The sequence below is a fragment of the Epinephelus moara genome, chromosome 23, assembly GCF_006386435.1.
Source record: "Epinephelus moara isolate mb chromosome 23, YSFRI_EMoa_1.0, whole genome shotgun sequence".
Lineage (NCBI taxonomy): Eukaryota > Metazoa > Chordata > Actinopteri > Perciformes > Serranidae > Epinephelus > Epinephelus moara.
The window spans coordinates 30285210-30297787 of NC_065528.1; positions in this window are offsets into that span (position 1 = coordinate 30285210).

Below are 12578 nucleotides of genomic sequence, written 5' to 3' on the forward strand. Positions count from 1 at the left end.
TGTTTAGTGGACTAACTTTGCACTTGAAGGTTGCCCGTTCTCTTACGTTTTAACAGGTCTGACGCTACTATGCGCCCCGGCTGTATCTAGGCTAACAGCTAACATGCTAACTATTATTTTTATGTCACTAGTCACTTGAAACAAATTTAGGACGATAGGAGACGGGTTGAAATAAACCAAAATTTCCCTTTAATTATGAGTAACTTTAAGACTAAATAAAATTCAAATGAGTGAGTTACGTAAACATTCTCCCTCCATACAGCTGTCACGGAGGGAGAACTTAGCTATAGCTATGAACTGCACTATTGTGTTGGTGCCGCTTGATTTAGCATACTACGCTAGTGACCTATGTCAATTGATGTCTTTGTGTTACATTACGTTTGTAACAAACTTACTTATTTTGAGCCAAATCAAGATATTTTTTTCTTAAAGTAACCATGAGTTTTTTTTACCTAACCCTAAGGAAGTGAAACTAAAAATGATTTTTTTGACTTGTGGTTTACGTTTATTTTGAAAAGAGACTGTATGCAGTTTGAAGTTTGTTTTGAAAAGTCACAATCTATGGGAAGAGCATAAATTGACCCGCCATCACTAAGCATCCAAAACTGACGCTGGGGGGTACCTAGAACGTCATAATTTGATCCAAGATGGCGATAAGTGGGAGTCCACAAACCAGTGGGTAACGTTACGGTTGCTACGTCCATTATCTTCATAAAGTCTATAATTTTAACACAACTTCCAGTTCTCTTTTTACAGATATGGTTGAAATAAATGTGCCACAATTCCTATGCAGGTCTCCTGTGAACATGAATGAAACATGAGACTGCAGGATTTCAGGGTATAGACAATTTTGCCTCATACTTTCACTTGTAATATTAAGATTGCTGCAACTCTTATACTACACGTTCACTATGGACTGGCCTGAAATCAGTTCAGGTACCAGGCAAAAAAAGTCAGTGTTTCCCCTTCAAAAATCTGTACTTCAAAGTACACACACACACATACACACACTGGTCTTTCCTGCCAAGAGGAAATGCATCGGTCACCATTATTTCATTCCCAAAAGGCTATGCTTTCATCTTGACTCAGCATCCTCTCTTTATTTCTCTTTCTTTCTCTCTAATACACACATGCAAAATCACCGCTGAAAGCTTTTCATCCTGTTCTTTCACACCTTCCATTCTCATTTTAGACTCACCCTGACCCACATACGTTTTATTCCCCATACAAATTCCTCCACGCTCACCCCTTTTTGTAAACTTCGTTTCAATCTTTACCTTCTTCTCTCTGTGTTTTCTCTGTCTGTTACTTTACCGTAGGGGTTTCACCACTTCAGGTTTCTCTGGGATTTTGTGTTTTTTTTTTTTTGGGGGGGGGGGGGGGGTTGTTGATAGACATAGCTGGNTTTCTCTGTCTGTTACTTTACCGTAGGGGTTTCACCACTTCAGGTTTCTCTGGGATTTTGTGTTTTTTTTTTTTTTGGGGGGGGGGGGGGGGTTGTTGATAGACATAGCTGGTGTAGATATTCAGTACCTTTAAATTTCACCATTTTATTTTTTATTTTTGTTCTCGTTTGTGTGGAAAAGCCGCTGGAACTTTGACACTAAAACGCTTTACTGTGAAACCAGGATCATAACAAGAGAAATAAAAGAAACTATATTAATAAACAGGGCTGACTCTTTGTGTGACCCTAAGCTGAATTTTCTTCAAAACCGACTGTGACAGACCATAAAATTCAAATAAAAAAAACACAAAACAAAATATAAAACACTAAGGCTTAAAGTGCAGTGTTATTGATTATGGTGTGCGAGCTTTTTGAAGTCATTTTATGGTTACATTATGGCCCATTTTGAAGCTCTAAAGAAAACGTAAAGACAGCAGACACCTGTGTTGTTGTTTTGGAGGCTGAAATAAAGCTGCACCAGCAAATGTCCTGTGTGTTTTGCTGAAGTCTGAAGTTCAAAGCAGGAATCACGGGTGCAACCTGAGTGCATTTCAGAAGGCATTCAGTGCAGAAATCTTTTGATTGCACAAGTTTAAACAACATAAAACATTAAGAGAATGCCAGGCAGGAACTTAAACCTGACTTGTTGTTTGTCTGATGTCCTGTCGTGACCTGGGGCCAGATGTGTAGATGATGCATACGCACAAAAACCATGCGTACGCTTGTATACAGACCTTAAGTAGACCCTTGTTTTGGTGGGCGGGGCTTGGCTGGAGGCAAAACAATTCTTTACAGACATTAGCTTGATTGATTGATTTATTTCGGTCATTAAAAAGCAACAGCTTTTGTTGGCTTGTTTTAGACAATGGAGTTAAATGATGTGAGTGGTGCATTCAGGAATACTCATTTTGAGTTTTGGAACGCACTCTGACACAAACTGGACCGTTGGTAAATTCAGAGCGCTGTCTGACTGTACCATTCGGTTATTCAGAGCACCACACTCTCAGAGTGGCTGAGCATTTCCACGTTCAGTGTCTGTTCTATTGTCTCCGTCTCCTCTGTGGTCGTCTTGTCCGTGCGTCACCGTCATGGAGATCCCGTTTCATCCCAACAAACTTGATCGCTTCTTCATGCAAATCAGATTCAGAATGTTGATCAAAACAGGAATTGTCAGTCTCAGACCATCAACATCTCCACGGCTTGCGCAACCATAAACTTTTCCATGGGCGCCGGCATTTTTGTGTGGTTTACAAGCTGCTGCATCCCTGTAATCATCTTCTTCTAGTTTCCAGCGTATCTTCTTCTTCGTTTGTTTTTGGACACGGCAGTAATGATCTAACTCACAAGATGTGTAACAGCGCCAACTGCCTTATAACAGTGAAAACGTGGATTGCCGGGTTCTGTCATAAATGACGGAAAATCTCGTCAGTGACGGGGGGAGTAAATAAGGTTGACTTTTGGTTTCACACAGAATACAAGCCGCTGTTTCCAAGATTAAAGTCCTGTGTTTGTTTGACCCATTTGCTGCTCTTAAAATTCATGAAGCCAATAAGTTGCCTGACTTCCTTCTTTGCTACAAGAGGTTGCCACCTGCAAATAACGTAATTATGGGTAGCATTGCTGCTTGTACGAATGACCTATATATAAATATATATATAAAATCTCAAGAAGCGTCCAGGCAAAGTGGGTGCTCAAGTTGGAAAAAAAAAGAAACTCAGCATTTAGAGGAAGGACTACAGTAAATAAAAAAGACTCCTGGGGGCGGGAGCATCAAGCTCACCTGCAAGTCTACGTCATGAGCATGCATCAGTAATGTTTGTGCAATTACTTTTATTGCCATAAGGGGGAGACAAAAGTTCTGCACTCCAAATTTAAAGCAGTTAATCTTAGACAAAGCACTAAAAAGTGTTACATTGCTACATTTCTATAGACATATTTTGTTGCACCAGTGAGGTAGCAGTCCCTAAAGTCAGTGAGGAAGGCCACAGGAAGCTTCACTGCTTCATAATAAAAGCCTTACAATAATATCCTCGTCAAAAGCTTTAATTATAAAGCTACAAAAGTGCTGTATTCTCGTTAACAGACATTTAATTGTGACTTTATTGTAGCCTTGAGCATAACAAATGAGAAAGCAGTGATGTTGCAGTGATGGTGACATGTTGTTGATGCTGATTAGATCGTGATTGGTTTAGATTTGGAAGTGTAAACACCAAGTGCTCGCTAAATATCTCACGAATTTTCTGACAAATGCAGGAAAAGGAGTTCAAGTTGACCTCCAACATATTTTGTTTTGCTGGGACCATCAATCAGTAGAGGATTTGTGGATAATTTTCCTTTTTAACGGCAAACTGCTCCTTCCCCACTGGCCCAGTGTGTCAGTCTAACCCTAATCATATATTTTCTTAATGTGAATCGGAGACTCTAATTAGGGTAAGGTCAGCCTGGTAAAGTGTAATCGCTTCCTATCAACGGCACTATCATAAATTATGTAGAACAGCCATGAAATGATATTTATGGCTGTGGCTTTGGCTGAGGCAGCTATTAGCCATGCTGGTTAGCAAATGAAACCTCCCCATAGTCCCCCGTTTAATTCTCTGAGGAGATGATTCATGGTTACCGAGACCAGAAGAAGAGTGGGTGGCAGGGGTAAAGATTATAACCTCCACTAAATCGCGCGTGTCTGTCTGTGTGATACCGTGTGCGCACATGTGCTTTTTCCTGCACGTTTTGTGTCCTCGCTGGCATTAACGCGAACCCGAGTGTGTGTTTAATTGGTGGCTGTGGTGCTCTCTTTCCGGAGCCGTGTGTGTTTGACGGGCGCTGTGCTCGCCGCTGCATTCACACGCGCACAATGCCAGCTATAAATCCATAATGGAGGGGAAAGACAATGGCACGTGAGGTAATTTCTGTCCAACCACACCCACCGGGCTCTAATTGCACTGCAAGGCATGTAAAGGAAAATCAGCGGCTGTGCGAGGAGACTGTCAAACCCTGGGAACACTGTGGCTCTGACAACTTTAATTGGTAGTTGTCGTGTATATCCCTGTCTTCATTAGCAGCCCAAGACTACCTGCTTCTCCTCCCACACACACGCACACAGGCACAGCCATTGGTGAAAAGGTCATTAAATGTGCTTGGTTTAATAGCAGATTGTCATCCGGAGCTGCCTGTGTTCCGTGGACACTTGCATAAAAAAAGCACCTAGAGATATTTTCATTCACTTAATTTAAATTTGGTGAATATCTGCTCCTATGCATGCTGTAGTGGAGCTATGGTTTTTGAAATAAGCAATTACACCAGCTGACAGGACCTTTTTTTCAACCTCTGAAGAATTTTTAAGTATGCGAGCACGACTAAAAGAATATTGATTAAGAGGATGAAAGAAAAGGACATTGCTTAAGAGTTACGTTGTCAAGATATATTCCTGTTTCATTGGAATCTGACAGATCTTTTTTGCTTTAAGCGAACCATCTTAATTCAAGATATGTTGTGCATCCTGATCCTGCGGTTGTCATTCATGCAAGCGTCCTGCTGGCAATCTAGCGACAGTGCAGGTTTGGCCTCAGAAGTGGAGGGACACACTGAAGTCAAGGGTTCTTCCCCCAGAAATGTTCTGCTGCTTCAGCTTTGATTGTTCTTAAATAAGTTTGCTTTGAGAAGCATATGAACAGAACATACATTTCCACCTGCGAATCAGAATACAGATATACCTTTTCTCTCCTCTAAAACATGTTGTATAGGGTACAGTAGGTTCTTTCAGTCCTTTAGCTCTGTTTCTGCGAACTTTCTGTGAGGCAGCGCCAACATGCTCCGCCAATCACAAAACCTTAGGAACTTCGGATCATTTGACGCCCACTTTATATAGTCACTAAAAAGATTAAAACAATGACTATATTTTTTGGTTGTCACAAAGCCCCTCGTGTGATTTAATGTTTTTGGGTTGTCCATTCGTCCGTCTCATTCTTGTGAATGATATATCTCAAGAACGCCTTCAGGATATTTCTTCAAATTTGGCGCAAACGTCCACTGGGACTCAACGATAAACTGATAACATATTAGTGGTCGTAAGTCAAAAGTCAATGTCACTGTGATCTCCTCTGTCACATTCTTTTGAACACGATATGACACAAACATATTTCTTGAAATTTGGCACAAACGTTCACCTGGACTCAACGATGAATTGATTGCATTATACATTATATTACTTTTCCGTTACAACCCATAAAATTGGTAATTGCATATCTCCCTAAAAGTCAGATGTGTGTCTCTGTGTGAACGTCAGGCTAGTTACCGATAAATGTAGCTAAGGCTAGATTATTTGCAATTTTTTTTTATTTTTTTTTTTACCTGGTCTTCAGTTGCCTGTGACTGGTGTTTTTCCAAGGCTCCACCCGGAAGACGAAGAGTCACTCATGGAGCTTCATTACTTGTTTGTAGCCTGCAACTGCCCACAAATAAACTCCATCTTTGGTTTAGCCAGTGTAGTGCTACAGCCGACCTCTGCGGTTGAGAAGGGTTCACCTTTGGTAGGGTGTATTTCCTGGAGTTTCACATTGTTTTGTTGTCGGTTGTAGTAGCTTAAGTGTTTCAGACCGAAGGTTTGAAGACAAATTTCTCTACAGTGGAAAGAGTTTTAGTCCAACTACTTGTAGCAATAGAGTTCTTGTCATCTTTCCTCCCAACAAAATCAAAGTAATGGGAATATTTCCAGTGCTAAGGTAAGCGTTTCCATCTTCCGAACTAACTTGCTGCATCGTGACATGCCTGCGCAGCCTGGTGATTACGAAAACGAATCCGCTGATGTGACTGTTGTATTTCAAGTCAGTAGTGGGGTTATAACAAAAGTAATGTAAGGAGTTATTTGGTTTCGGGGTAACTGTAATATTATTACTGAAATTTTATCAGTAAGTAGGTACACCACTCGTTACTGGAAAGAGTAATATTAACACGTTACTGCCCAACAGTGGAGGACATCTGTTTTTGTACATAAAGGGAGTAAAAATGAGCCTTAACCCATCAGCTAATTGTCATCAGACCAATAGCTGACAGGTTTGGAGATTGCTTATATGTATGCTCTGTGGACACAAACATGCAGAACCCTGAGAACTCTTTTTGCCATGTATATACATGTGAAACTTTCATAAGAAGAAATGGGGCTCCATCTTGGAGCATGCTGTTCTTTATGTATCCATGCTCATGAATCTTGAGGCCATGTTCAGACCAGTTTTAGCAGTGTGTGAAAAAAACCCAGGTGCCTACACAGAAAGCTCAGGTAAAAAATAAGAAAAATATACCGTGAGGTCCAGCACAAAAAACAGTAAGGCTGAGCTCAAGTTTCCGCACAGTGCAACACAGCATCATCTGGCAGTGCACCACGCTGGAAGCAAATATATGCAAATGCACATTGTTGGAAGTTGTAGAATGTTTTCTTATACTGTTATAAACTATGCAGACTTTTGCATCTGATAAGCCTTTAAATTAATGGGTCTGTTACTCAGACAAGCCCTCCTGGATGATATTACATCATCTCATCTGTACCTGAAACAACACAGCCCACCAACGCAGCCGCTTGAGAAAATTGCTGGACGTCAGCTCGGTGAATGAAGGTCTAAGTACACAAAGATAAGGGTGTGTCTGTCATTGACAGTATGAATGTGACTCCTGTAAGCTGTGTCTGCGTTGAAGGCAGCCACTCTAGGTGGCCAGAGAGAAGGCATGCATTATTGAGGAAGGGCTTAGGGGGGGTAAGAGTGGATTAGTCTGATATTAACCTCCAGAGGAAGAGAGAAAGGGAAGGGGATGACATGATGAGGATCACCCCTGGCCATTTAAACTGCTTTAATTAAATCTTGGATGGAGAGGCCACCACTCAGACTTGGGTGTGTGTGTGCTCGCTTGCAAAACCTCCCACTGTGATGAGGCAGACTAATGAGTTAGCCTTTTGCCATGCTGGTCACATGTGTGTGTGGCTGACAGGGACCGGGGCGAGCTGATAAATCAGCAGCAGAAATGAGATTTATAAAAACCTGATCTCCATCTCAACCTCCTGCCTCGCTCCCCGGCCACCCTGTCACCTTGCTATCTTCATCTGCAGAACTTAGAGGGGCGGAGGGGCCAAGATATGTGCTAGGAAATGTAGTTTTCTGGAAGAGAAAGAAATATGGTGTATCAGCGTCCAGCATTCTGTACGTCACATGGCCGAGCTGATGACTAATTATTAAGCGAGTGAGAGGAAATAGCTGCCAATGTATTCTGACCTATGTTGAGTTTTAATTGGAGAACAAATTAAAAGGTCTCCGAGTCATTTATCATTACCTCAACCAAGGATGGTTTTGTTTTCAGTCAAATGTTTTTCACGTTTGTTTATGAGAAGAAAACTTGTGCTGCTTCCAGTGGTATTTGGTGAACAGTAACACCAGGAACTGAGGAACGTTTGTACAAATCTATTATAATGTATGTGTCGAAACAACGTTTAGCATTAAACAGGATTTACACTTCTGCGTCAGCTCTATGCAGACCCTACGCCATAGCTTACGCACGTGGCCTACACCGTTGTTGTGCGGTGGTGTGTCTGTGTCACTCTGCAGTTACACCTCCAAAACACTAGTTGGCGGCAGAGGTTTCGGTGAAGTGCTGTAAAGTTTAGTTGATTCAAAACACACATTAAACACGGCTTTATAGAGACAATATAAACACATTGTGTTGCCTCGATTTCCTTTCTACTGTAATGTTTTACATTTCTGTTGTTGTCGTCCTAGTTTAAGTACGGATTGAAATACATTTAAATTTTTATTAGTTTTGCTGCCAATTTTTGAACTCAAAGATTTGTTTACACCGTAAAATAGGCTTTTTTGAACCTTTTCACTTTTTTTTTCTCAAACTACACTAAAGTGCATTTACAGTATTTGAATGCAAACAAATTAAATGTTTTTGTTTATTTAATCGGCCAATGAATATGATATTATTATCACCGACTGTAAAGTTCAACAGCTCATTGTTGTGATCTTTGCTAACACAACTAAGCATGTCAGAGATATCAGAGCCACAGAGCTATTTATACACAAGCAGCAAGATTTTGAAATCAATTCTCCAAGTAACGGGTAACCAGTGTAAGGATTTTGGAACTGGACTAATGTGGTCATATTTCCCCAAATTTATCACTTAAAAGTGTCTTTAAATATTTAACAGTAAGCCATACTTTTCCAAATATAAGTCAGTGTCAGTCAGTTTTCCAAATCCACTTTACCTGGTGCGCCTGTTACTCCTGTAATTTCACACCAATGGAAAATGCCAGGAGTTGAGTTTTTATTAACACGGAGAACAATGAATTCACAACAGCATCACAGATTTTCAGCCAAATCTTGTCTGGTCAAAAGCACCAAATTTGTCAGTACGTTAGCGTGTCATCCACCAGCAAACCTGTCTTTTACTGCCTGCCAACAACATCAACTTTCCACAGACACTTGCCTCATTAATGGACTCATGGCGGTTCGCAGCCGCAGTTCATGGCATGTGATGCTCACTGCAAAATGAATGTAGGAGAAACACTGGAATGGATATTTGACGTTATTTTTGGTATTAAGAAAAGGGTCTCCTTGGTGGGAGATCTCATTGGCTTGGTGGCCCAGGTCTGTACAATTTCAGGGGAAACACTGCAGTGTTAGTGACTAGCTCCTGAACATGGTGGAGAGCCAGATATCTCCTTTAAGGAGTTGATGGAGACCAGTGTCGATTTTGTTGAGGGAAATTTTTCATCAACGGCCCCTTTTTCCATGACGAAAACGAGACGATGGCGACCTCAAAATAAATCTTGTTAATAAAAACTAAGACAAAAATCTATGTTTCATTGTCATTGACAAGACAAGACGTGACGAAAATGTTTGTGGCCGACTAACAGACATCGAAAGCCGAGAACGGCTGTGATTGCAACTGTCTTAAAATGCTGCATGAGCGACAGGCTGGTAGACTCAAGTAAATAGTCTGCACCAGGATGTTTCGCTAGCCATTAAAGACACTCATACCGAGGCAGTGTCAGCCATTGGTGCAAGTTGTGAGCTGTAATTCAGTAGTAAATAATCAGCCATGTGTGTCTGACTGTGGATGGTGGAGCTGCTGAATGGATTAGTGGAGTTTGTTAGTTGCAGCGGTGGCTGTTTGCAGTTAGCTCCGCTTGTTAGCTGCTGAATGGCAGTGGAGCAAGCAGCCACTGGCCGCTGGACTTCACAGCTGATCCCCACAGGATCACACTCAGTCCGGACTGGAGAAGGTTTCTGGGTTGATGTTTGACAGGCAGGTAGGAGGCTCAGTTATCTGTGAGTGTAGCTGTAAGTAAACAGTCTGGACAGAGATGAAAGTTTAGTTTGAATCACCAACTCTGTGAGAGGACACCAGTTTAAACCTCCAGACTAACATGTTGCAGATGAAGAAACAAGTTATTTTTCTGCTTCTTAACAGTCAGATGGATAAGTCAGAGTTTACAATGAACCTGGGGACAAATCCTAGTTATTTGTGGTGTCAGAGTTTTTGAGAGCATAAAAAGAGAGAATTTAAATGACGATCAGTAAGTGTGTGCTCGTAAATCAGACTGGATGGCTCATAGTTGAATTAAATATTTATGTTTCTTTGTGTGAACTTGCCATATTTTTGTTACACTACACATATTCCAGTAAGCATGGGAAGATGACGCAGATGCAGAGCAGGAATACTGACTGCTGATTGTGAAAGTTCATTATTGACCTTGGAAATAATGGTTTCACCAAATACTCTTAACAAAAGGTTTTTTTCTGAGGCTTTCAACAGCATCTCAGAGTCTTCAGGCGTCTCTAAATTCATTTTGTCATTCTTTTAACAAAACAAAAAACCTCACAGTGAGATGCAATCTGATTAATTCATAAAGTACAATAAAACAAAACCACAAACTCTGGCCTCAGTCTCAGATCGTGGCCTCCATGAGTGAGCTTCTTTCTGACACATTTCCAACAAAAACTGAACAATATCGGCTTCACAGAGGTAGAATTTATTGCAGGGCTATTGCATTGAATTGCATTAAACTGTGAGATGGTGTTATTTTGTTCACCCCCTGTAGCTACAGCCTTCTGTATGTCTGCCCGTCCAACATCTAGTCCATCAAAGAAATCACATTATAAATGGATGGAACTAAGCTGCTACAACGTGTTCTTATCATGGCGGAAAAACAACTACAGAGGATTCTAGATCGAAGTTGGATGTGTTTTCAAGTCAAAAACTTTGTAAAGGCGAGTCTGTTTACTGCTCACTCTGCTTCTCATCATGATGCTGTGATGTGTGGTCTGCGAGTTTATCTCCCATTCTTGTGCCAGATACTTCCTCGCAATTCAGGCATTATTGTGCATCCCTGTTTCCTCTCTGTGATTAGAAGGACAGTGTTTTGAACCAGGGAATATATGTGCACACAGTATCAGGGCTAAATCCTGAATACATACAGCACACAGATAATTCAGAAAAACACAGCCCATATCAAACACTTCATCAGACTCATCCAGGGTCTTAAATGTAATTCTGTCTCTATGTGGTGTGTACACATCGTCTTAGCATTATCAGTCAACAGTAAAGTGTAGCTCATTAGAAGTGCTATTACAATATTCTAATAAGAGAAGCCACAGCGAGGCGTAAAGACACAGTGTTTGATTATCTCCACTCCGCCTCACTGGCTCCACCCCTGCACATCCTGATCCATCCTCTCTGATTCATCCACAAAGCAGTGTGGTTTAATAGGCCCCTGTGTAATGAGAAAGCCTACAGCCAGGTAGAACAAAGCTCAGGAAATGATTGTGTGCCTCAAAGAATGAGTACACACACTCTGATACAACACTGAGTAGTTTACCGGAGGATGACCAGTACACAGAGGCAAATAACATTAATGGCGGATTGATGCCTTGTGTAGCCAGTTTTTTTTTTATAGTTTAGCTAAATGGTTCAAATCTTCTATCATAAAATGATATTTTGAATTTTGTGATACAATATAATTTTTTATTGTAATAAAGTACATTTTCTTAAATTTAATAGATATATTATCTATTTTTTGCAACCCAAATGCCAGAATGAATGTTGGCATTGTACGCTTGTGCAAACCACAAATACGTAACATTTGTATGTTATTATGTAGCAGACACAACTAACGTTATAATGACATTGTGATAAATGTTGTAATTTGTACAGGCACAAAACAACTCTGCCTATGGTTTATAAAATTATGTTTTGACTTATGTCACCTATGTTTGTTGGCAAAAACGCTGCTGGAAACACAGCAACAGGTCAATAAAAGACTATGGCACAAACACCACTGTTAAGGCAGTACTGGATAACTAAAAAAAAACCATCCATGTTTAGTGGCACTAACGCCACTGCAAATGCAGCAACAGGTCAATAAAACCACTCATGTTTGGTGGCACAAATGCTACAAGAAATGAAGTGACAGGTCACCAAAAAACATCCATGTTTTGTGGCACAATCACCACTGGAAAAGCAGCGACGGATCACTAAAAAACACACACATTCTGTGGCACAAACACAGCTGGAAATGTAGCAAAGGCTCGTTAAAAAACACCCAAATTCTGTTGCACAAATGCTGCTGGAAATGTAGCAAAGATCACTAAAAAAGCACCCATATAAGCCACTGAAAAGGCAGTGATGGATCACTAAAAAACATCCGTGTTTGGTGGCACCATTGCTACTGTAAATGCAGCAACAGGCCAATAAAACAACTCACGTTTTGTGGCACTAACACCCCTAGAAAAGCAGCAGTGGATCACTGAAAAACCATCCATGTTTGGAGGCACTAACGCCACTGTAAATGCAGCAACAGGTCAATAAAACCACTCATGTTTGGTGGCACAAATGCTACAAGAAACGAAGTGACAGGTCACCAAAAAACATCCATGTTTTGTGGCACAAACACCACTGGAAGAGCAGTGACTGATCACTAAAAAACACCCACATTCTGTGGGAAAAACACTGCTGGAAATGTGGCAAAGGCTTGTTAAAAAAAACACCCATGTTTGGTGGCGCAAACGCCACTGTAAATGCAGTGGCAGGTCGATAAAACCATCCACATTTGATAACGAAAACACAGTGACTGGTAGCTAAAAAAACACCC